General features: G+C 38.7%; 1 long non-coding RNA gene across 2 annotated transcripts; it reads left to right on the top strand.

Annotated features, from left to right (window-relative positions):
* Positions 1-13,588: 13,588 nt before the first annotated feature.
* Positions 13,589-22,257, top strand: LOC110919661. 2 transcript variants are annotated; one of them, XR_004880964.1, is made up of 7 exons: positions 13,589-13,896; positions 15,223-15,307; positions 16,163-16,318; positions 17,503-17,614; positions 18,694-19,687; positions 21,014-21,098; positions 21,954-22,257. It is a non-coding gene; the product is annotated as an uncharacterized LOC110919661 (long non-coding RNA). The 2 variants fall into 2 exon arrangements; XR_004880963.1 differs by lacking the exons at positions 13,589-13,896; positions 15,223-15,307 and having other exon boundaries at positions 15,329-16,318; positions 18,694-18,788.
* Positions 22,258-27,418: the final 5,161 nt, after the last annotated feature.

The raw sequence follows: 27,418 nt of genomic DNA, 5'->3' as shown, positions 1-27,418 counted from the left end.
TGTAAGTTCAAGAACTTCAATTCTGCTAAGCCTCTAAAGTTTTCTGGGTCGCAAGGAGCAACTGCACTCCTGCAGTGGTTTGAGAGTATCGAGAGCACATTCAGACACGTTCAGTGTCCGAATGCACGTAAGGTTGAATTTGCTTCAAGCGTGTTTGAGAAGCGAGCGCTTACCTGGTGGAATGGTGTTATACGCGATAGGGGTGCCGAAGTGGCGTTGGCACAAACATGGGATGAGCTTCGGGCTCTCATGATGAAGGAGTTTTGTCCCCGTCACGAAATTCGGGCCTTGGAGTGAGAGTTTGATGATCTAAAGCAAGATGGGACTGAACACCGTGCCTATACGGATCGTTTTGAGGAACTCTGTCTGTTGTGTCCCACCATGGTTAACCCTCTGGAGAAAGCAATCGAGAGATATATCGATGGTTTACCCGATTCCATTCAGGATATTGTGACCGGCGTTAATCCTACTACCGTCCGTCACGCAATCGAGTTGTCGGCTACCCTGACTGAATCTCAAGTCAGGAAGGTAAACTTACCCTCAAGGGTGATAAAAAGAAGGCGGCTGATTCTGGGAAAGACAAGGAAAAGGGCAAGGGTAAGAAAGGTGAGTCGTCGAAGAAGAGGAAGCGAAAGGGGGCTCAGAATTTTGTTGTTACAGCACAGACTGATCAGAACCCACCGGCTCAACCTCCTGCAAAGAAGGTATATGCTGGTACCGCACCTCATTGTGCACACTGCAACAGTCATCATCTTGCATAGCAAGCTTGTAAGCAATGCACGACGTGTGGTAAACTTGGGCATTTGGCCAATATTTGTCGTCTGGGACAAAATCAGGTTGCTCAGGTTCCAGCTTTGGCTCAGGGGAATGCTGTGAGATTCCCACCGGGTTCATATTTCAACTGTTGAGAGTTTGGCCACTTCTGCAACAACTGTCCAAGACTGGTGAACGCGAATGCTAATGCGAACCCGAATGTGAATGTCAATGTGAATCCTGCTCGTGGGCGGGCGTACAACCTGAATGCAAACGAAGCGAGGGCTGACAACGAGGTTGCCAATGGTACGTTTCTTGTTAACAATCGACCTGCATCTGTTCTTTTTGATTATGGTGCATATAGGAGTTTTGTTTCATTGTCTTTTGAACCTTTGCTTGCGATACCTAGAACTAAACTGAGGAGACCCCTATCTGTTGAAGTCGCTACTGGTAAACCTCTTGTTCTCGATTCTGTTATTCGTGGTTGTCAGTTGAACCTTGATAACCATCTTTTTCCTATTGACCTCACACCGATGCAACTTGGGAGCTTCGACATTATCATTGGAATGGATTGGTTAACCAAACATCATGCTGAGGTGGTTTGTTTTGATAAGATTTTTCATATTCGTTTGTCTTCTGGAAATGTTCTGGAAGTTCGTGGCGAGAAACCTTCAGGTGGATTGAAGCTTATGTCATGTATGGAAGCCCAATGGTATTTGATAAAAGGATATGTTGCTTTTCTAGCACATGTCACCGAGGAGAAAGACAAGAGTAAGAGTATTTAGGATATTCCGATTGTTCGGGATTATCCAGAGGTGTTTCCTGATGAACTGCCTGGTTTGCCTCCAGTTCGTCAAGTCCAGTTTCATATTGACCTTGTACCCAATGCCAACCCAATTGCAAAGCGCCTTATCGACTTGCACCATGGGAGATGCAAGAATTATCGAAGCAGCTTCAAGAGTTATCTGATAAAGGATTCATCCGACCGAGCTTTTCACCTTGGGGAGCTCCTGTCCTCTTCGTGAAAAAGAAAGATGGGTCTTTTCGAATGTGTATCGATTATCGTGAGCTTAATAAGCTTACCATCAAGAATCGATATCCCCTACCTCGAATTGATGATCTCTTCGACCAACTGCAAGGTGCTTGATGCTTTTCCAAGATCGACCTGTGTTCTGGGTATCATCAACTTCGTGTTCTCGAAGAAGATATTCCCAAGACTGCTTTCCGCACAAGATATGGGCATTATGAGTTCACTGTCATGCTTTTTGGTTTGACGAATGCTCCAGCTATCTTCATGGACTTAATGAATAGGGTTTGTAAACCTTATTTAGACAAGTTCATCATTGTGTTCATCAACGATATTCTTCTCTACTCGAAGTCTCGAGCCGAGCACGAGCAACACCTTCGCTTAACATTGGAACTCCTGAAGAAGGAACAACTTTTTGCTAAATTCTCCAAGTGTGAATTCTGGCTTAAAGAAGTTCAATTCTTGGGTCATATAGTCAATGAGCAGGGTATTCATGTGGATCCATCCAAGATTGTTGCTATTAAATACTGGAATACATCAACAACATCTACAGAGGTTCGATCTTTCATCGGTCTTGCTGGTTATTATCGTCAATTCATCTCAAACTTCTCAAAGATCGCGGTTCCACTCACTACTTTGACTCAGAAGAATAAGCCTTTTGAGTGGGGACCCAAGCAAAAAGAAGCGTTTCAAACGCTGAAACAGAAGCTTTGTGATGCTCCTGTTCTATCTTTGCCCGAGGGAGTTGATGATTTTGTTATCTATTGTGACGCGTCGAATCTAAGACTTGGTTGCGTTCTTATGCAACGAGGTAAAGTCATAGCTTATGCGTCTAGACAGCTAAAAATTCATGAAAAGAACTACACAACTCATGATCTTGAGTTAGGTGCTGTAGTTTTCGTGCTAAAAATCTGGAGATACTACCTCTATGGAACGAAGTGTGTGGTTTTCACAGACCACAAAGTCTCCAGTATATTCTTAATCAGAAAGACCTGAACATGAGGCAACGATGTTGGGTTGAACTCTTGAGCGATTACGATTACGAGATTCGCTACCATCCTGGTAAGGCGAATGTCGTAGCCGATGTGCTTAGTCGAAAAGAGCGAGTAAAGCTTCATTCTGTTCAAACGCTATCTGATCTTCAAACTCATATTCTTCAAGCTCAGCAATTTTATGTTTCACAAAATTTGATAGGTAAGGAATTACCACGTCAACTTAAGCTTAAGCTCGAAGCAAAGGACGATGGTTTGCTCTATTTCAAGGATCGTTTGTGGATTCCGAAACAAGACGATCTTCGCACCTTGGTAATGGACGAATCTCACAAGTCTCGATATTCTATCCATCCTGGTGCTGATAAAATGTACAAGGATCTTCGTACTAAGTTCTTGTAACCTGGTATGAAAAAGGATGTTGCCTTGTATGTATCAAAATGCCTGACTTGTCTCAAAGTCAAGGCTAACATCAACGGCCTTCTTGTTTGCTTGTACAGCCAAAGATACCGGTTCGGAAGTGGGAGAACATTGCGATGGATCTCATCACTAAGTTACCACGTACGTCTAAAGGTCATGATGCTATATGGGTTGTTATCGATCGATTAACGAAATCAGCTCATTTTATTCCAATTCGCAAGGATCTATCTGCTGATAAACTGGCGAAGATTTATGTTGATGAGATTATATCACGACATGGTGTGCCTTTGGATATCATTTCTGATCGTGATGCTCGATTTTCATCTCATTTCTGGAAGACCATGCAATCTGCTTTGGGAACCCAACTGAATCTAAGCACTGCTTATCATCCCCAAACAGATGGTCAATCTGAGCGAACAATTCAAAATTTGGAGGATATGCTTAGAGCATGCGTGATAGACTTTGGTGGTAATTGGGATTCTCATCTGCCATTGATCGAGTTCTCTTACAACAGCAGTCATCATGCTAGTATTAATATGGCACCATTCGAAGCTCTCTATGGTCGAAAATGTCGTTCACCTGTCTGTTGGAACGAGACCGGTGAAGCTCAGCTTACTGGACCTGAACTCGTTCCGGAAACAACAGACAAAATCAAGAAAATCCGCGATAATCTTGTGACAGCTCGAAGCCGTCAAAAGAGTTATGCAGATATGCGACGCAAGCCCTTAGAATTTCAAGTCGGAGATTGTGTCCTACTCAAGGTTTCACCTTGGAAGGGAGTGGAGAGATTTGGAAAGAAAGGAAAACTTGCACCTCGATATGTGGGACCATTCAAGATTGTGGAAAGAATTGGGAAAGTTGCCTATCGACTAGAGCTACCTCCAGAGCTTGGGAATATTCAACCGACTTTTCACGTGTCCAATTTGCGAAAGTGTTTAGCTGACGCTGATCTTCACATTCCTCTCGATGAAATCCAAATCGATGAAACGATGCACTTTGTCGAGAAACCCGTGGAGATTGTGGACCGTACTTTCAAACAGTTGAAGAACAAACGGATTCGATTGGTCAAAGTTCGCTGGGAATCCAAACATGGCCCAGAGTTACTTGGGAACGTGAGGACCAGATGAAGGCAAAATATCCGCATTTGTTTTCACAAGCTTCCTTTAGTTAAAATTTCAGGACGAAATTTCCTGAAGTAGAGGAGACTGTGACAACTTTGTTCTATAATCTTTGTACAATGTAAAACAATGTCGATTATTAATAAAACAGTGTGCTTTGGTGTTATTATCTGTTTTTTGGTGTTATTATGTGTGTATTTGTATTTGGTGATTTTTCAAATTAACCTATTCCAATTTCAAGCTTTAAATCGCTTTCTAGAAGGTTATACGCAAACTGCTGTGTAAACGCAGTCAGTATAATGCGACAAACACTCCAGAATAGTGACATAGGCTTATCATACCTTAAATAACATCCACATAACTTAGAAATAAATTTTGGATGATTTGGTGTGTTGAAATCAAGTTTGTTCGATCGCAGGGACTATTTTTGTCAAACTGCGAAACTATACCGATTTGTATAGTAACGAACATTCCGGAACTTGATCATAAGTTAAACATACCCGAAATATCCTTTACATAGCTTAGAAATAGGCTTTGAGGGGTTCGATATGCTAAAACAAACTTTATTGATCAATAGGGACTAAAAGCGTCAAAAAGTGCACAAGTTTGCATTTACGCGCATATTTTACACTCTGAATATATCTGGACATCCAAAAATTTATGTAAGCATTAAAATATTTTATTTTAGTGTTTGGCATAAGAAAATTCCATTCGTCGCTTGATTTGAATCGTTTTTGCGTTCGTTACGACTTCCGTCGTAATTAAGCGAATAACGCAACCGTACGACCAAACGAACCGACATCCGAGATGTTTTTGAGCATGTTTTGAGTTCCCTATACTTTAACTTCATTTTAGAGCCTTGAAATGAGGTTAACGGGGCTTAAACGTGTCAAAAATGGGTCGAAATGCATGTTTCTCAAGTTCAGGGACTAAACTGCAAATTCTGAATAGTCTGCCCAGGCGGGCCGCGTGAGAGTATATGGTATCTTTATGCGGGCCGCGTGAGTTACCCAGTTCTACAAAACAGTTTTCTGAAACAGTAGATGGTATTCAGTGCATTTGGACATGTTTTTGATTAATCTATGGGCAAGTTTTGATGGTTTTCAAGTGCCCATGGTTTCTGTTAGTGCACTACATCTGTTGATTGCGTCTAGGTGTCTAGGATTAGGTCTTACATCGTATTGTATAGCATAGGGCACGTAATACGAGAAAACAGGAGTCTGTATAGGTGTTATTTGCTAGGACCGCTCATAGGGACATAGGGATGTTGGGTCGCTTATTTGGCATGTATGGACCGCTTATGTGGACGTGTCTGGACCGCTCATATGAACATGTGACATATGAGCGGACCCAAACCACTATATATAGGGGTCTTTAGGGCGATCCTCATAATATGAATGTGAAATTCCATGCCGAAGCTCTGCCGGTGTGACGATCGAGCTGTAAAACGTTGCAAATCAATAAAACAAGCAGTTAGAAAGAAGAACAAGCTACTTCTACTTGTATTTCTTATTATTCCGCATCTGAAACGCAAGAGATAACCTCTGAACGACTCGTTCGGGTCAGCAATCCATCCTACAAGTGGTATGTGACAACCCGTACTTTCGAGGTTAACACCGTTATACTAATCCCATATAAGCGCATGAACGTGTGTGACGAATTAATTACACTTGCCTAATGTATTTTCATATAAACAAATACTTGAAGCCAAATCGTTATCATGTCGGGCTAAACGAACTATAACTTGAGTAGTACATTAATATAATATAGTTGATGATAACACTATTACATAAGTGAAAATATGAAACCCAATAACAACCCCCTTCCCACGTTTGTATGGGAAGCCCACACCTCAACAGTCCATGCAACCTAAAATTTCAACCCACCTCATCTCATGTTTCGGCCCACACCCACAAGTTCCACCGCCTCCTTTTTGGATTCAACCATTAATTTACGTGGGTTATATATGTATGCGCATAACCATCTCAACATCACACAAAAACACAAACCCTACGGCAACAAGAAGACCCCCCCCCCCACCGTCGCAATTCTTCCCTTCTCACTCAAGATCCTACGACGAACCGGCCACCACCATCGTCTTCTCCGGCGAGTTTGACTTCTGACGAGCACCGGTAAAATCTCGATCTCGATCTCTCTCTCTCGTTCGTAGTTCTAGTTATAAAATTCGTCACGGATTCGGTTTGAGTTGTGAATTCATGTGTACATGGCACCATGCTTATACGTGAACGTTTAACCTGTTTAGTGAGTGCATATATGAAACTGTTGATTGTTATTTATATGATGATATGCATATAAACTACACCTGTTCGATGACATGTATAGGAAATTATATGAACTTGTTGATCGGACTATACATGTAAGCATAGCCGTAGGTTTCTTGAGGGTGTAGGGACGAAACGGATTAACGGCGTCGAGGATATGTGAACAAAGCATGAATTTCTATTTGTATGCTTTCATTATTATGATTAGTTGAAATAGTGATACATGAATACATCTTGTGGGATTAGCAGAACCTTGTATGCATGATGTTGTGTGTTAAATTGAAGAGATAATGATCTGATGAGACACTATTGCCTTGAACACTTAGCCAATCACCTCCACCTTGCCGCCCAGAATTGTGAATATTGTAATCAATGTGTCGGTCATTGTGTGCACACCTCCAAGAAACAAATAAATAGCATGTGACCTTGGTGATTGGTTGATCATCAATTGGACCGAATGAAGGTCCAATGGGGGGCGGTTTAGCTATTTCTAATAAATAATTTTTTTGATAAGCAACTAGAGGGTTGTAAATTGTTTTGGGAATATAGTATAATTGGTTACTGTATAAAACAAAAAAATGGGCTCGCATGGCTAAATAGGAATTATTTGCTGGGCTCGTTTATATTGTTTTCAGTTTTGAGGTTGGGCCTTGTGAAGTTGGGACGGGTATAAAGTGGGGGGTAGCATAGGATAAATAAAGTTGGGATGCGGATATAAGTATGATAATCACTAGCGACATACATGATTAGAACTTGTTTTAGTGTTGTCTATCAATATGATCCGAGTGTGTGTTAGTCTGGTATAACTAATCCAAATATTAATTATATATGCTGCTTATGCACGAGGTACTAAGTGTTTAGATCACATAATAGGGTTCTTGATTGTGTGTATTAAATCCATGGTGATGCGTAAAAGTTATACATAAATTGCATGAATTTATGATAAGGAAACATGGGTGCACATGCTTCTGATTAATCTGAGATAATTAATGATGATGTGGTTGACCATGACATGGAAGATTATAGGATATTAAGAATTGTAGTTGTCATGTGCATGCTCGATTGATTGAGAACTTGACTGCTACTACGTGTTATTGCGATATATGATCCTGTAATGTGAGAGTACTTGTGGTCGAATGCTCGTTATAACTTGCATGATATTATACGATGCCTACTTGTGTAATGTGCGTGTAGAATATAAAGATTTAAGTGATACACGACTAAATGTTAATGGTATCCATGTTAGGATTGTTAAAGCAAATTGATCACATAACTAGTCTTACCGAGCAAAACCAAGGTGAGTTCACTGCACTTTTCTCAAGCATGCGTCCCGATGGTTTGGGACAACTGGTAAACATTTGGAAGGGAAAACATTGGGTAAATAACTTAATCGGTTTTGGTTATTGCCTGGAGGGCAATGGGGGTGATTAGTTGATAGCGCTATTAGGTGGGAAACCTCACACCGGGCCGTAAGGACGGGCGTGAACTAATTATCTGGGTATGGCTATGGTTGTTAGAGGCACACTCCTCGGATACATATGGGCACACTCCCTAGGGTATCTAACGATGGCAACATAGCAAACGGTCGTTAAGGGGTATCCACTCCCCGGATACACATGGGCACACTCCCTAGGGTATCTAACATGAACAACATCGAAACATCAAACATCTTAACAGCAAACAACATAACGTTTTGTAAACTGTTTTACTCACATGATCGGTAACGCAACTTGGTAAACAAACACAAACCTTGAACTCACCAGCGTAGTCTGACACACTTGTTTACATGCTTGTAGGTAACTATTGAGGGAACTTGGGAGCTTGCTGTCTGATGCTGCTGGAGTGGTTATGGTCATGATAAACATTTATATTGATTGGGTTTCGTCACATTTATACATTTATACTTTTATGCTTCCGCTCAGTACTTTGGTTTTGGTTAAACTTTCAAACGATACTTTTCTTTCAATTGGGTATTTTATTACGTTACAACTTGTGTTTGATAAGATTAGTGGCTCTTTGTAGAATCGTTGCACCTCCAATAGGGACACGCCCTAGGTGGTAATTTGGGGGTGTGACAGTTTGGTATCAGAGCCACTGGTTATAGAGAACTCGGTTTTAAAAACGTTTTCATAAAACCAGACTATAACCGAATTGATCCAAACGATGACCATGACACTCAGCTTCAGACTGCAAGGTTCGTTCCTCGTTAACTTATGCTTTATATGCCTAGTAAAAGAAACTATATTTTGTGTTGATTGGGATGGGAGAAACTTCAAACATAAGTTAAGAAGCATCGAGAGGAGCATGCAAACCGCCTTATTATCATGGGTGCACACATAATAATAACGCGTGGTGCATGCAAATCCCAATGAGGCTTAACGAATGTAAGAGGGGATCTTCCCTGTCTGTGTATTAACCTGATAGTAAATCGATAGAAGCTTCTCATGTTCTTTTTGGTTGTAAACTTGATCTCGTGGGTCAAGTGTTCGACATTGACCTACTTCCCAATTCTCTTGTAAGTTTTGACATGGTCGTTGACATGGACATGGTTATCTATGTATCAAGCAGAAAATTCTCTGCAAACAGAAAATCGTGCGTCCCCTCTCCCCAGTGGGGAATCCTCATCAGTTTAAGATCATCGTAGTGGTGCCGTTGTTGGCATTGTCATAGTCATGAAAGCCCGGAAGTGTCTACGGAAGGGCTACCCTGCCATACTAACTCTTGTCACCGATTTGCCGCTTTAAGAAAGGAAGATCGAGTGTCTTCCACTCATCCATGAATTTTCTGACATGCCTCCTGAAGAGTGAGCTGGTTTACTTCCACATCGTTAGGCGGAATTTCAGATTGACCTTATGCAATTTCAGATTCCTTATGGGAAACAGAAATCCCTTAGGTTTGCTAGATACTATCACAGCTTCATCATAGGATTTTCGAAGGTTTCGCAACTTCAACCCCCTTAGCATAGCGGGGAGCTGTGAATTTCTGAGAAATAAAATCGGAGAACGTCCTTACAGCTTTTGAAACCCAACCCTACAACACGCGAAGCATCGCTTCTATCCGAGGGTGCCGATGATCCAGCGATATCCCATGATGGTGTTACGGAGAGGAACTGCACGACCTACAACCTCCGGTGGAAACCGTGGTCATTGGATTTAAGTGGGAGGCATTGCTTGGACGGTACCGAAGGCACCAATTAGACCGATCACAAGGGTTTCCAGTGCACCTTTGTTTCAATAGAGCTAACCATGTGATGGCATCGCTAGATGGAACTTCCGAACGAACACGGGATTAGGAGAACTATACCCACGCATCCCTGTAGACGAACCTTATCACTTTCACTTGTCATCGCCGCTAGAAGTGAAGCAGTCACAGTTACACGCGTTTGTCGTTTTGCAATACTAACCTTTACCCACCAAACTCTGTTTGGGACAAATGATACACTCGCGCGACCGCAATGTAACGAACCTCCCTGTTGTGCCATGCCGCCATGCACCACTACTGGAAGTTACTTCTTGACAACAAATTTGCTGGCCAAATCCTTCGGATGTTTAATGGACCCCTGTTTCGCTCGATTCTTTGTACGAACCTCATTAATTCCCTATTTCTTTGATCGGCAACTGATATAACAAAACGCTAGCAATCATACCATGATTTCCATCGATCACAAGATTAGCCCCCAGGCGTTGTAAGGTATCTATAGATCGAGTTCGTCGGAACTTACTTCCAACCGTTGTTTTAGACCAATTTTCGGGATGAAAATTCTTTCAAGTAGGAGATGTTGTGACACCTCGCGAAAACGCTTAACAAACTGGCTTCCTCAGCGACTATTTGCTACATTTCGGGACGAAATTTCCTTCAAGTTGGGGATGATGTCACAACTGAGCAGAACCCGCAACAATTCTGATTTCTCACTTCGTTCCTCTCGCATTTGACGCTTGCCAATTTCGGGACGAAATTTCCTTCAAGTTGGGGATGATGTGACACCCCAGGAAAACACGCAACATAACTAGCTTCCTCAGTGTCTGTGTGATAAATTTCGGGACGAAATTTGTTTCAACTTGGGGATGATGTGACAACCCGTACTTTCGAGGTTAACACCGTTATACTAATCCCATATAAGCGCATGAACGTGTGTGACGAATTAATTACACTTGCCTAATGTATTTTCATATAAACAAATACTTGAAGCCAAATCGTTATCATGTCGGGCTAAACGAACTATAACTTGAGTAGTACATTAATATAATATAGTTGATGATAACACTATTACATAAGTGAAAATATGAAACCCAATAACAACCCCCTTCCCACGTTTGTATGGGAAGCCCACACCTCAACAGTCCATGCAACCTAAAATTTCAACCCACCTCATCTCATGTTTCGGCCCACACCCACAAGTTCCACCGCCTCCTTTTTGGATTCAACCATTAATTTACGTGGGTTATATATGTATGCGCATAACCATCTCAACATCACACAAAAACACAAACCCTACGGCAACAAGAAGACCCCCCCCCCCCACCGTCGCAATTCTTCCCTTCTCACTCAAGATCCTACGACGAACCGGCCACCACCATCGTCTTCTCCGGCGAGTTTGACTTCTGACGAGCACCGGTAAAATCTCGATCTCGATCTCTCTCTCTCGTTCGTAGTTCTAGTTATAAAATTCGTCACGGATTCGGTTTGAGTTGTGAATTCATGTGTACATGGCACCATGCTTATACGTGAACGTTTAACCTGTTTAGTGAGTGCATATATGAAACTGTTGATTGTTATTTATATGATGATATGCATATAAACTACACCTGTTCGATGACATGTATAGGAAATTATATGAACTTGTTGATCGGACTATACATGTAAGCATAGCCGTAGGTTTCTTGAGGGTGTAGGGACGAAACGGATTAACGGCGTCGAGGATATGTGAACAAAGCATGAATTTCTATTTGTATGCTTTCATTATTATGATTAGTTGAAATAGTGATACATGAATACATCTTGTGGGATTAGCAGAACCTTGTATGCATGATGTTGTGTGTTAAATTGAAGAGATAATGATCTGATGAGACACTATTGCCTTGAACACTTAGCCAATCACCTCCACCTTGCCGCCCAGAATTGTGAATATTGTAATCAATGTGTCGGTCATTGTGTGCACACCTCCAAGAAACAAATAAATAGCATGTGACCTTGGTGATTGGTTGATCATCAATTGGACCGAATGAAGGTCCAATGGGGGGCGGTTTAGCTATTTCTAATAAATAATTTTTTTGATAAGCAACTAGAGGGTTGTAAATTGTTTTGGGAATATAGTATAATTGGTTACTGTATAAAACAAAAAAATGGGCTCGCATGGCTAAATAGGAATTATTTGCTGGGCTCGTTTATATTGTTTTCAGTTTTGAGGTTGGGCCTTGTGAAGTTGGGACGGGTATAAAGTGGGGGGTAGCATAGGATAAATAAAGTTGGGATGCGGATATAAGTATGATAATCACTAGCGACATACATGATTAGAACTTGTTTTAGTGTTGTCTATCAATATGATCCGAGTGTGTGTTAGTCTGGTATAACTAATCCAAATATTAATTATATATGCTGCTTATGCACGAGGTACTAAGTGTTTAGATCACATAATAGGGTTCTTGATTGTGTGTATTAAATCCATGGTGATGCGTAAAAGTTATACATAAATTGCATGAATTTATGATAAGGAAACATGGGTGCACATGCTTCTGATTAATCTGAGATAATTAATGATGATGTGGTTGACCATGACATGGAAGATTATAGGATATTAAGAATTGTAGTTGTCATGTGCATGCTCGATTGATTGAGAACTTGACTGCTACTACGTGTTATTGCGATATATGATCCTGTAATGTGAGAGTACTTGTGGTCGAATGCTCGTTATAACTTGCATGATATTATACGATGCCTACTTGTGTAATGTGCGTGTAGAATATAAAGATTTAAGTGATACACAACTAAATGTTAATGGTATCCATGTTAGGATTGTTAAAGCAAATTGATCACATAACTAGTCTTACCGAGCAAAACCAAGGTGAGTTCACTGCACTTTTCTCAAGCATGCGTCCCGATGGTTTGGGACAACTGGTAAACATTTGGAAGGGAAAACATTGGGTAAATAACTTAATCGGTTTTGGTTATTGCCTGGAGGGCAATGGGGGTGATTAGTTGATAGCGCTATTAGGTGGGAAACCTCACACCGGGCCGTAAGGACGGGCGTGAACTAATTATCTGGGTATGGCTATGGTTGTTAGAGGCACACTCCTCGGATACATATGGGCACACTCCCTAGGGTATCTAACGATGGCAACATAGCAAACGGTCGTTAAGGGGTATCCACTCCCCGGATACACATGGGCACACTCCCTAGGGTATCTAACATGAACAACATCGAAACATCAAACATCTTAACAGCAAACAACATAACGTTTTGTAAACTGTTTTACTCACATGATCGGTAACGCAACTTGGTAAACAAACACAAACCTTGAACTCACCAGCGTAGTCTGACACACTTGTTTACATGCTTGTAGGTAACTATTGAGGGAACTTGGGAGCTTGCTGTCTGATGCTGCTGGAGTGGTTATGGTCATGATAAACATTTATATTGATTGGGTTTCGTCACATTTATACATTTATACTTTTATGCTTCCGCTCAGTACTTTGGTTTTGGTTAAACTTTCAAACGATACTTTTCTTTCAATTGGGTATTTTATTACGTTACAACTTGTGTTTGATAAGATTAGTGGCTCTTTGTAGAATCGTTGCACCTCCAATAGGGACACGCCCTAGGTGGTAATTTGGGGGTGTGACATGGTATCAGAGCTTGGGAGGAGGTTTACTGCAGATTGTAGCTGTTTTTCATCGTTTCTTCTCACTTCTACACCTTATTTTCTCATTTCCGGGAGATTTCACGGTTGAATTTCGTTCAAAAACTCACAGACTGTGTAACACCCCAAAAATGATAAATAATAAATAAAGAAATTAACTTGGTTAATGAAAGTCATGATGTAATGATAATTAGTTAAATAAAAAAAAGGCTAAGTTAAAAACTCTCCCAAAGTGGGAGGGCTAATTGTGTAACTAGTGAATAAAAAGGGTTAATTGAGAAATTAACAAAACAAAAACACAAACACTGTTGTGTTCGTGCGAACCAGGGGAGGAAGAAAGGGGAGCCAAAAACCCTAACTGCTAGATATCAAGAAATTGAAGCCTAAATCACAAGAAAATTCGATGCATGGGTCCTCTTTTTCGAAAATCTAACCCTAACTAATGAAGTGGTGAGTTTAATTTTCTGAAATTATGATTTGTAGAATGAGGGGTTAAACCCAATCTCGATTTCTTGTGTCAAATATGATAAATCTGAGTTAGAATTGCGTTTTAGAACAAGAATCATGCTTGAATTTAGATTGTATGAAAGGTGTAGTAAAAACCCACTTTGTAAAGATTGTGTTATGAATAGGAAGCTTATGATGATTATGATTATGTGATAGTTTGATATATGATTTTGTTTGTAATACTTGAATGCTAGACAAACTGATTTAGGATGAAAAATCTATGTAAATCCGAATGAATATGAATGTTGTATGATGATAAACTAATAAGAATGTGCCTTATAGTCTTGTACCGAATACCATGATTATGATGCTTACAAGGTGTTTGATAAAATGCCTACAAAGTTTGTGTAAAATAGTTACTTTTGACAGCCTTAGATAGTCATCTTGTAAAGGCCGTATCTCATTCGTTATTAGGAGTTAGACAACGAGCCTTATATCGTTGAAAAGGTTGTTTCGCATATTACATTTCATATTTGGTCATAAGAGGCTGGTTATGAGATTTAGTGGGTCAAAACAGCATGAAAAGTTAGTAAATTCGTTTTGACAGCAAGCTGTTTGGAAGCATTTCAGCTTCTGTGCTGATTTTGTAAAAATCATATAAAATCATAGGAATGTCCGATTGTTACGATCTTTATATGCTTAGAAAGATCTCTGAGTGTAGATCATTTCATATTTGAACATGAAGAACTGAATCAGAAGATAAATGGGTTAAAATGTGTCGTGAACAGCTGCTGCGCAGAAAGTTGCTGCACATTTTTAGTATAAATATTAAGTAAAAATAGTTGTATTGTTATGCACACTTGTATGAATCATGAACTACTGATTTTAATAAATTATTAGTAAGTTATTTGATTGTTTTAAGTGTCTAAAACACTTACCAACTAGTCTATGCATATGATTGCACCAACGGGTCGAAACGGGTTGTTGATAGAAAATAGTAGAATGAATGTGTAAAAACCAAGGTGTTAAGAAATGGTATGAAATGTTTAATGTATGAAACAAGTTGCCTAACTTAGAGAATGTTATCATTCTAAGTATGGAATTTTGAAAGAATAATGAACATGATGTAAATACATAATTATGCATGCTAGAAGCTCATGTATGACTTTTGTGATGATGGAATGATAAATTGTTAGATTGATTAGCATTGTAGTATTATGATACATGTTGAACTCGTTAAGCGATTGACACGTGAATAGAAGTGCGATTAGTGATGCGTATGATTACGTATACTAACTATTGAATGGATGTAATGGAATGAGATAATAGGAACGTGTCAAGGAGAGCTCAAGCATAGGAGGATAACGGGTCAAGATAAGGCAAGGTGACAAATACACTTATTGGAATACTCAAGGTAAGTGATTTCTATAATCACTTCTTTAGTTGTTTAAGTAATATAAAGTTTTAATTATTAAGTTCATATAAAGTGGAGGTTAAATCAATGGATTATTTTGATAAATGCACGAATGGGTCGAATAATTCATAGATGAATAACAAGCCGAATACGTATAAGTTAAGAAATTCCTTAACTCGGATGTTGGACTTCAAGATCACGTGATAGAATATTAAATTACAATCATATAGGAAGAAACGTGACGCAAAACGGACGAAAAATGAGAGAGTTATGTCCGTTTCAGTAAGGATTAATGGCTAGGAAAAGTGCAGAGTTGACACGGCCGGGTGGTGAACTGACACGGCCGGGTGAAGGTTCTGTCAAAAATTTTATTTATGTGATTTATGCGCCGTAGGCTTCGGTATATTATCCGTGAACTACGACGGGCCTCCCAAACATGATTTCGAGTGTTTCCTTGACGATTATAAGTTGTAAACCCAAGTCTAAGCCTCATGTAATTTATATAAGAGTGTGATAGATGTATGTAATGAAGTTGGACATGTATTACATGTAAATGTATACAAAAATACGTACGGAACACGTAGGTATGAATATATGATTGTAGGTATGATTAAACGTATATTAGGTATGTAGATGTGTATGATTGTAAGTTTGTATGTGTGCAAGTATGTGCGAATGCATGATTTGGATGCATTTGAGAATTAGCGTTACTAATAATGCCCTTGGGTTTGGAATGTACGTTGATTGGATGCATTTAAATGGTTAACGTCCTTTTTATGAAGATGTAGTAAATGAATATGTTGAGATTACGGGTTTGGCTAACCAAGTTATTATTGAGTATGTTTGAAAGTGCAGGTTATGAATGTCGGACTTTCGAAGTGTTGATATAATAATGAAACGGTTGAATGTTGAAAGGATAATCGGATTGAAGTAACTTATGCGGTTAGAATATGCTATGGACGTTTTAGTTTATACAATATTATATGTTTGGTCGTCACCATCTACTAACAGGTTAGTTGTATGAGAGTATATGTCATACCCATTTAATTGGGTAATCGAATGCGTAAGAGAAATGAAAGTACGCACACGAATGGAACTAAAATGACGGTTTTATAAGCAAACAAGTATAATGACTAACTTTTTAAAGCTTTGTTGTTGAATGTAGGTAAATCCTCAATTTTGGCGACTTGGAGAATCGGAGCGAGCGCGTGTTCGTGTTATGCGATACCAAACGCTTCCGCTAGCTTGTTCAAATGTTTTTGATCCAAAATTTGTTGTATTGGTTTTTAGTAGTATCTTGTTGAACGAATTATAGAATTGTATCTAGTTTGTTTATGTTTAAAACAGGGGTATGCTCGTTTTTTGGACGGGTCATGCCCGATTTTTTGTTAAATTATAGTTTGATAATATCACATTTAGGAAGGTGAAATTTTGGGCGTAACAAGTTGGTATCAGAGCCTAGGTTTGAGGGATTCGAGCAAGAGTATCAGTGCTTGAACTCAAACCGATGGCTCGTGCAAAAGTGTGCTCGCTCCGAGATCGCCAATGAGGTAAAATTTTAAATTTTTGATTAATATAAGTATGTATAGTGTGTTACGGTATAAGTTTTAAGGTTCAAGTAGGTTATGGGTGATAAGGCGTGTAAAATAAGAAGTCCCGGGACCCGTGTAGCTGAAAACGGACCTGGTAAATGGTCGGAACACTCAAAAGAAATTCAGCAGCGTTTCAGCAAACGGGAGGCCGTCGTCGACGGGCTCCTGGCCGTCGCCGACGCCCCCTTAGTCCCGACGCCCTAAGTGTCTGCCGACGGGCAAAAGTGGCCGAAGCCACATTCCAGGACCCGTCGCCGACGGGTGTAAGGCCGTCGCCGACGGCTTGTGGAGTAACAATCTGCTAAAAATTTTATTTTAGTATTATTTTCGCGTTTCGAGTTACCGGGTTGTCCGAAGGCCCATTCGAATGTTTATGTAGGGTCCAAATAATGCCTAATAAGATGTATCTAACCACAATTAGTGGTTACGATGGAAAGAAACTTGTAAAGGCCTTGTTTTCGTACTTTGAGTTTCTAAATTGTCTAAAAGCTTAATGAATGTTCGTGTAAGATCTATATAAGGCCTAGTACGACATATGTGACCACGATTAGTGGATAAGATAGACGGAATATGCTAATCATTTATTTATATGCTATTTATAAGGCCAAGAGCACGCGGGTTATGTGAAGGGTAAGCGCAATTGTTCGGAAGGAGTGATCCGTGAATGCGGTCTAGGACCGGCATCAAGGCAAGTAATAAGACGAATTGACCCCTGGTACGTATACTCAACGCGTGATGTATGAAATAGTATAATTAGGCAAGTGAAAGAAAAATCTAAATGAATATAACAACGACATGGTAAAGGAGTTTTAAAAATGTAACACGTGCCGAAACTTAATTCTTCGGGCATAATGTGGCGATTACGCGAAGACACGAAACTAGTACGTGGATTGTGTACCTGGCCAGTACATAAGAAACGTATGACGTTCGTGAGACCGCGATAATTGTTACATGTATGTCCGTTAGAATTGGGTAGCAGGTGGGCGTACGGGTGAAACGAGTAGTAAGACTCTCGGGAGATTGAGAGTACTACGTAAGAGTACAAAATGCAAGTGATAAGAATAAAATGTTGAATCCGTAAGAAGTACGGACCAACAATGTATGAATGCAATGCTTGAATCCGCGAGACGGATTCAAGGAATGAAAGATATGAATGCAATGCTTGAATCCGCGAGACGGATTCAAGGAATGAAAGATATGAATGCAATGCTTGAATCCGCGAGACGGATTCAAGGAATGAAAGATATGAATGCAATGCTTGAATCCGCGAGACGGATTCAAGGAATGAAAGATACGAATGCAATGCTTGAATCCGCGAGACGGATTCAAAGAATGAAAGATATGGATGCAATGCTTGAATCCGCGAGACGGATTCAAGAAATGAAAGGCATGAATGCAATGTTCAAATCCGCGAAGCGGACTTAAGGTATAAAAAGGCGAAAACTAGTCTACATAAGAAGAATCAATAGTTTGACCATGATTGCGTCAAACAAGTCATATAAGTAAATGTAAAGCAAATGAACAAAGGAATGACAAGAATGAAGATATTCGAATGTGAAGTAATTACGTACCAAACAAATAAATGTTCCTTAAGTGATGTGATTCAGTTTATGCTTGAACTTCTATATATATATATATATATATATATATATATATATATATATATGAATATATTTATGCAAATGCGTTTTGTACAAGAATGGTCGAAAGGACAAATGGGTCATACGGGTCAGATGGCGATCGCCATTTGAACTCGGTAGCTAATGTTTTGGTTGTTAAGTTTTATACTCATAGGTAAACTTGATGAATAGACGCGCAATGTCACTAACCGGAAAGGAATGATTACCGTAAAGTATGGATAATGAATCAATGGAATTTACTTCCGTCAGGTACGTATAAAAAGGGTTGTAACTTTAGTATGAGGTTATGACTCGACTAGAGAGGGATGCGTCAGAATAGAATATGTGTATACAAAACCGTAATGAAAAATGTGAAGTGAACTTCTAAATGTTCGTAATGATCATCGAGTGATATTGAACCTGAATGCTCATAACTGTGGAAATTCTGATAGAATATAAGAGACGGCAAGTATCGTTAAGAAATGCTAACTTTGACGCTCGGCTTGTTGGCCATGTTCATTTGAACAAGATATTGTAGGAAAGATACGCATGGCACGTATAACAATAGTAACCATGGAAATGAATAAAATAATGATGACTAGGGATTGGTTATCACAAGAAAATTTAAAATCTTGATAAGTATGAACAATACGTTAGGATGCTAGTTTCAAATTGTGGACTATGGGATGTGTGATTAGTCAATTTCTCACAACATTCTTATGTAAGTCGTCCAATGTAACTTGAATGAGTGGATGAACGAAGAATAAGACTAGACGGGTTGTAGAAGAAAAGAAAGAGGTTTCGGGGACGAAACCTTCTTTAAGGGGGGTAGACTTGTAACACCCCAAAAATGATAAATAATAAATAAAGAAATTAACTTGGTTAATGAAAGTCATGATGTAATGATAATTAGTTAAATAAAAAAAAGGCTAAGTTAAAAACTCTCCCAAAGTGGGAGGGCTAATTGTGTAACTAGTGAATAAAAAGGGTTAATTGAGAAATTAACAAAACAAAAACACAAACACTGTTGTGTTCGTGCGAACCAGGGGAGGAAGAAAGGGGAGCCAAAAACCCTAACTGCTAGATATCAAGAAATTGAAGCCTAAATCACAAGAAAATTTGATGCATGGGTCCTCTTTTTCGAAAATCTAACCCTAACTAATGAAGTGGTGAGTTTAATTTTCTGAAATTATGATTTGTAGAATGAGGGGTTAAACCCAATCTCGATTTCTTGTGTCAAATATGATAAATCTGAGTTAGAATTGCGTTTTAGAACAAGAATCATGCTTGAATTTAGATTGTATGAAAGGTGTAGTAAAAACCCACTTTGTAAAGATTGTGTTATGAATAGGAAGCTTATGATGATTATGATTATGTGATAGTTTGATATATGATTTTGTTTGTAATACTTGAATGCTAGACAAACTGATTTAGGATGAAAAATCTATGTAAATCCGAATGAATATGAATGTTGTATGATGATAAACTAATAAGAATGTGCCTTATAGTCTTGTACCGAATACCATGATTATGATGCTTACAAGGTGTTTGATAAAATGCCTACAAAGTTTGTGTAAAATAGTTACTTTTGACAGCCTTAGATAGTCATCTTGTAAAGGCCGTATCTCATTCGTTATTAGGAGTTAGACAACGAGCCTTATATCGTTGAAAAGGTTGTTTCGCATATTACATTTCATATTTGGTCATAAGAGGCTGGTTATGAGATTTAGTGGGTCAAAACAGCATGAAAAGTTAGTAAATTCGTTTTGACAGCAAGCTGTTTGGAAGCATTTCAGCTTCTGTGCTGATTTTGTAAAAATCATATAAAATCATAGGAATGTCCGATTGTTACGATCTTTATATGCTTAGAAAGATCTCTGAGTGTAGATCATTTCATATTTGAACATGAAGAACTGAATCAGAAGATAAATGGGTTAAAATGTGTCGTGAACAGCTGCTGCGCAGAAAGTTGCTGCACATTTTTAGTATAAATATTAAGTAAAAATAGTTGTATTGTTATGCACACTTGTATGAATCATGAACTACTGATTTTAATAAATTATTAGTAAGTTATTTGATTGTTTTAAGTGTCTAAAACACTTACCAACTAGTCTATGCATATGATTGCACCAACGGGTCGAAACGGGTTGTTGATAGAAAATAGTAGAATGAATGTGTAAAAACCAAGGTGTTAAGAAATGGTATGAAATGTTTAATGTATGAAACAAGTTGCCTAACTTAGAGAATGTTATCATTCTAAGTATGGAATTTTGAAAGAATAATGAACATGATGTAAATACATAATTATGCATGCTAGAAGCTCATGTATGACTTTTGTGATGATGGAATGATAAATTGTTAGATTGATTAGCATTGTAGTATTATGATACATGTTGAACTCGTTAAGCGATTGACACGTGAATAGAAGTGCGATTAGTGATGCGTATGATTACGTATACTAACTATTGAATGGATGTAATGGAATGAGATAATAGGAACGTGTCAAGGAGAGCTCAAGCATAGGAGGATAACGGGTCAAGATAAGGCAAGGTGACAAATACACTTATTGGAATACTCAAGGTAAGTGATTTCTATAATCACTTCTTTAGTTGTTTAAGTAATATAAAGTTTTAATTATTAAGTTCATATAAAGTGGAGGTTAAATCAATGGATTATTTTGATAAATGCACGAATGGGTCGAATAATTCATAGATGAATAACAAGCCGAATACGTATAAGTTAAGAAATTCCTTAACTCGGATGTTGGACTTCAAGATCACGTGATAGAATATTAAATTACAATCATATAGGAAGAAACGTGACGCAAAACGGACGAAAAATGAGAGAGTTATGTCCGTTTCAGTAAGGATTAATGGCTAGGAAAAGTGCAGAGTTGACACGGCCGGGTGGTGAACTGACACGGCCGGGTGAAGGTTCTGTCAAAAATTTTATTTATGTGATTTATGCGCCGTAGGCTTCGGTATATTATCCGTGAACTACGACGGGCCTCCCAAACATGATTTCGAGTGTTTCCTTGACGATTATAAGTTGTAAACCCAAGTCTAAGCCTCATGTAATTTATATAAGAGTGTGATAGATGTATGTAATGAAGTTGGACATGTATTACATGTAAATGTATACAAAAATACGTACGGAACACGTAGGTATGAATATATGATTGTAGGTATGATTAAATGTATATTAGGTATGTAGATGTGTATGATTGTAAGTTTGTATGTGTGCAAGTATGTGCGAATGCATGATTTGGATGCATTTGAGAATTAGCGTTACTAATAATGCCCTTGGGTTTGGAATGTAAGTTGATTGGATGCATTTAAATGGTTAACGTCCTTTTTATGAAGATGTAGTAAATGAATATGTTGAGATTACGGGTTTGGCTAACCAAGTTATTATTGAGTATGTTTGAAAGTGCAGGTTATGAATGTCGGACTTTCGAAGTGTTGATATAATAATGAAACGGTTGAATGTTGAAAGGATAATCGGATTGAAGTAACTTATGCGGTTAGAATATGCTATGGACGTTTTAGTTTATACAATATTATATGTTTGGTCGTCACCATCTACTAACAGGTTAGTTGTATGAGAGTATATGTCATACCCATTTAATTGGGTAATCGAATGCGTAAGAGAAATGAAAGTACGCACACGAATGGAACTAAAATGACGGTTTTATAAGCAAACAAGTATAATGACTAACTTTTTAAAGCTTTGTTGTTGAATGTAGGTAAATCCTCAATTTTGGCGACTTGGAGAATCGGAGCGAGCGCGTGTTCGTGTTATGCGATACCAAACGCTTCCGCTAGCTTGTTCAAATGTTTTTGATCCAAAATTTGTTGTATTGGTTTTTAGTAGTATCTTGTTGAACGAATTGTAGAATTGTATCTAGTTTGTTTATGTTTAAAACAGGGGTATGCTCGTTTTTTGGACGGGTCATGCCCGATTTTTTGTTAAATTATAGTTTGATAATATCACATTTAGGAAGGTGAAATTTTGGGCGTAACAGACTGTGTATAAGCATACTTAGACAAACCCTTGAAAGATTCAGGCCGAAATACAGCTTAAAAGCAGATCAAAACATGTTCGATATGTGGATCGCTCGAAGTGACGTCATCGTGAACCGCTCTTAGATCACGTTTTGGACCGCTTATTCGTACAATTTTGGTTCTGGTTCGCTCCAAATTTGCAGTTGGACCGCTAGTAAAACAGTTTCTGGACCGCTCGAGTGTACATTTCTGGACCGCTCCAAAGACATCTTGGATCGCTCATTTGGATCATCTTGGACCGCTCTTAAGACATTTATTTCTCTGGATCGCTCATTCGAACAACTTTGGTCCACTCGAACGATCTTTAAGTTTGGACCGCTCCAAAGGACATTTCTGGTTCGCTGTTCTGTCATCTTCATTGAAAAACGTGTTAAGACAGTATGGATTCCGAGTTTTACAACGCGTTTGCTACATCGACTACTCCAGCCGCAATTGCTCAAGCAATAAATTTGGAAAATGAGACGGGAACGACTCAAAAGCCTCCTAGATTGATGAGCATTGAGGAGTATTATGGGTGGAAGGATCGGTTTGAAAACTGGGTTTAGGCAAATCATCTCAGATCGTGGGAGTGCATATTGAAAAATTACACATTGCCTCGAACAGATTTGCAAGTTGTTAAAGAGATATCTGAATTTACTGATCAAGAAAGAGCAATGTATAGAGCCGAGAAAATGATGATCAGTTTGTTGCAGCAGGCGATAAAGGAAGATATATTCATCTTGTTACAGCACGACAAAACTGCTAAGTCAATATGGGATGCTCTTAAGGTTAAATTCGAGGGAAGTGAAAACATGATCAAGAGCAAGAAAGCACTGTTAAAGAAAGAATTCGATCTGTTTAGTAGTTTGCCGGGAGAGGATACTAAAAAGCTAATCGAGAGATACTGTCACTTGGTGCGATCGTTATCGATGTTGGGAGTTGAAAAAAGGTCGTGAGGAATGGGTGGATAAATTGGCTGACGCGTTACCTCAAAAAGAGTGGGGAACATATTTGATGATTTTAAAGAATACTGGTGTGTATGACGGGCTGACTATTTCACAGTTCATTGAGAAAATAGAGAGTCAGGATCTTGAGCAGCAAAAGATTGCTAGAATGAATAGTCCTAGTGGTCAACAGGATGTTAAGATGTACTGCCGGGGTAGTGTTCCAGTTACTGAATCTGAAAGAAGTCCGAAGATACAAACTGCATTCAGTGCTGGTGATTCATCTGAAAAAGCTGATCAGGGTTCGAACAAGAGTAGCAGCGGGTTTTCATCGTTTCCGAGTGTGAATCCGAAAGAGACTAACACTAGTTTTCAGTCTCAGAGTACAAAAACCGGAAATGGATACATAATTCAGTGCAACATAGCTCTCAACCTTCCAGAAGGTCAAAGCTTCTCTGAAGACACTGCTAAAGACCACATGGCACTTCTGTGATCAGTTCTGTTATCCTATGAAGGTCTTGTTGCTGGTCGGATTGGAAATCCTATGCTTACCAAAGAGGATTATGATCAGATAGACGCCGAAGAAATGGAACTCATGGATATTAAATGGTGTCTTGCTAGTGTTCTTCGACGAGCTGAGAAATTCAAAACCATTACCGGGAGAAATGACTTTCTTGATACACATGTCTCTACTTTAGGTTTTGATAAATCTAAAGTTACTTGTTTTCAATGCAGGGAGAAAGGCCATTTCAAGCGGGAGTGCAAAGGAAGAGAAGCTAGTGGAGCACAGAATCCATTTGGGAAAGATGATTACTATCGCAAAGCTATCTATCAGCAAGTTGGTCAATCCCAAGAACCACAGACAGCTCATGGGAGAAAGATTGAAGATCCTAAGAGAGCATGTTTGGTAGATTTCAGCTGGAGTAATTACATATCATCTGAAGCCACAGCAGCACGCATTATTGATCAAGATGATGAGAAATTACCAGAAGGTTTCAGTTGGAATATGTTTGTGGATGAAAAGGGAGAGTTTAAAGCTTTCATTGCTAAAATTGTCCAAGAGCCAGATTTGTTTGCTACTTGGATGAAATCTATTGGAGAGACTGTGAAAAGTGAAGATGAAAAATCTGTGTCATCTGAAAGTTCAGATAGTACTGATAAACTTTCAGAACATTTTGGGGATGTTTCAGAAAGTTCAGATGAAGGTTTACAGGGCTCAGATGAAGATTTACAGAGTTTTGATGAAAATGTACAAAATGAAAATGTTCCAGAAAAGAATGTTGTTTTTGATAAAACACCGACTGATTCTGATGTATCTGATGGTGATTCTGATAAGTCTGTAAAATTTGATCAATCACCAGATCACAGTAGCAGTGATGATGAGGAAGAAAAACATATAAATATTGCAAAAACTCATCTATCTCCTGAAAGTTTTCATTTCTATTTTGCAGAAAGAATGGAGAAACTGAAGGAGAAACGAGCTGCTAAAGAACAACAAGCTGAATCTGAAGGTGATATTCAAAACGCTGAGAATGTTGCTGAGAAGATTACTGAGGTTGTGAAAGAAGAAGAAAAGGTGATTGAAGTTGACAAAGTGGTTGAAGTTGTTAAAACAATCGAAGTTGAGAAAATTGTTGAAGTCGTCAAGCCGTGTGAGAAGTGCTTGGAAGCTTGCAAGGATTGTGCAGCTAAAGATGACATCATAGCTGAGTATGAGAAGAAGAAGGAGCAGTTACTGTTCAACCTCAACTATGTGAAAGAATCTTACGATGTTTTGAATAAAACAGTAACTGGTCTTCAAAAGACAAACTCAGAGAGAGAACAAGCACTGACGATGTTGAATGCAGTTTTAATAACAAAACAAAAAGCAATAAACTTCTACATCGAAGAGAGTGCTAAGTGGAAGCAAGAGTTGGAGACGGAAGATAAACTTTCAGAACATTCTGGGGATGTTTCAGAAAGTTCAGATGAAGGTTTACAGGGCTCAGATGAAGATTTACAGAGTTTTGATGAAAATGTACAAAATGAAAATGTTCCAGAAAAGAATGTTGTTTTTGATAAAACACCGACTGATTCTGATGTATCTGATGGTGATTCTGATAAGTCTGTAAAATTTGATCAATCACCAGATCACAGTAGCAGTGATGATGAGGAAGAAAAACATATAAATGTTGCAAAAACTCATCTATCTCCTGAAAGTTTTCATTTCTATTTTGCAGAAAGAATGGAGAAACTGAAGGAGAAACGAGCTGCTAAAGAACAACAAGCTGAATCTGAAGGTGATATTCAAAACGCTGAGAATGTTGCTGAGAAGATTACTGAGGTTGTGAAAGAAGAAGAAAAGGTGATTGAAGTTGAAAAAGTGGTTGAAGTTGTTAAAACAATCGAAGTTGAGAAGATTGTTGAAGTCGTCAAGCCGTGTGAGAAGTGCTTGGAAGCTTGCAAGGTTTGTGCAGCTAAAGACGACATCATAGCTGAGTATGAGAAGAAGAAGGAGCAGTTACTGTTCAACCTCAACTATGTGAAAGAATCTTACGATGTTTTGAATAAAACAGTAACTGGTATTCAAAAGACAAACTCAGAGAGAGAACAAGCACTGACGATGTTGAATGCAGTTTTAATGACAAAACAAAAAGCAATAAACTTCTACATCGAAGAGAGTGCTAAGTGGAAGCAAGAGTTGGAGACGGAAAAAATAGAGAATGAGAGAATTAGACGCTTATTGCAAAGTTATTCTAGTTCTGATTATCTCATTGACCGTATTTACCCAACTGTTGCAGGTATGGAAGCTTTCAAAGATGAGAAGCTAAAAGACAAGAAAGACTGTGGTAAGAAATCGACTGTTAGTTACAACAAATGTCCGCCTCCGATTTGGGATGATTATTCACCTAGGAGACCAAATGAGGAGCAATTGGAAAAAGCAGTCAATATAAAGCTTAAAACCGACACAACTGACGTTTTACCAGATAACATTGATGTCACGTATACCTCGTCCGATATTGATCATGAGTCTGAATTAATCAAAAAGGTGGTCGATCAGGTGTTGGATACTGATGAGGAGTCGTGAGTCGAAATCTGGGTCTGGAAAGTCAAAGTCGTCAGTCAACAGTCAAAATTCGTCGGATAAACGGTCTTATAGTAAAGAATTTTTATTGTCAAAGGCAGATTTGAATGATGAAACATTCGAAGTTGTGTATACTTTGAATGGTTCGGACAAATTGTATTACAATAAAGAGTTCCCGATAATGAGTATTAAAACGGAACTAATAAACAAAACTTTCAAACTAATAGAAATTAATATTCCAGAATTAAAAGTTTTGAAAAGTTTTGAAAAACCTAAAAAATATACTTCTAGAGTTCAGCAACGTTTAAATAAGAAAAAGGGCAACAATTCTGGTTCTGGTTTTCAAAAGAAACCCAACCAGAATCGTAGCTACAAAAAAAAGGTCTTGGTTTTGTTCCACCAGAAAATGATAAAAATATGAAAAATTCTAAAACAAAATTTGAATTTGTGTCAGGTGGAAGTGCTGAGGAGGAACAGCAGAAACCGTTCTGGAGACAGTCTAATAAAGAGTTTCTTGCTGAGAGAAAGAAGAATGGAGCTGATATATGTTATCTAAGAGAGACTAGAACCTGTTATAGATGCAATGAAGCTGGTCACATTGCATGGAATTGCTCAAAAAGTGCACAATCAAAACAGGGAGTTTCTCAGAAGTTGAAAGAGAAAGTTGTTGATGTTGACACACCAACCAATAGACCTAAAATTTTTGAAAATTCAAAATTTGAGGTTGGCGAGTGTTCGGAAAAGAATTTTTACAAAAAGAAAGGAAAAGACAACCAGGTGTGGGTTGCGAAGAAAGGAGAAGTGAATGTCGGAAATGAATCTGGTTCCACAAAGCCAGAAGAGCCACAG

This window comes from Helianthus annuus, chromosome 2, assembly GCF_002127325.2.
Source record: "Helianthus annuus cultivar XRQ/B chromosome 2, HanXRQr2.0-SUNRISE, whole genome shotgun sequence".
NCBI classification, from domain to species: Eukaryota; Viridiplantae; Streptophyta; class Magnoliopsida; order Asterales; family Asteraceae; genus Helianthus; species Helianthus annuus.
Note: the sequence above shows the minus strand (reverse complement) of the source record. Positions and strands in the feature narration are given on the sequence as shown.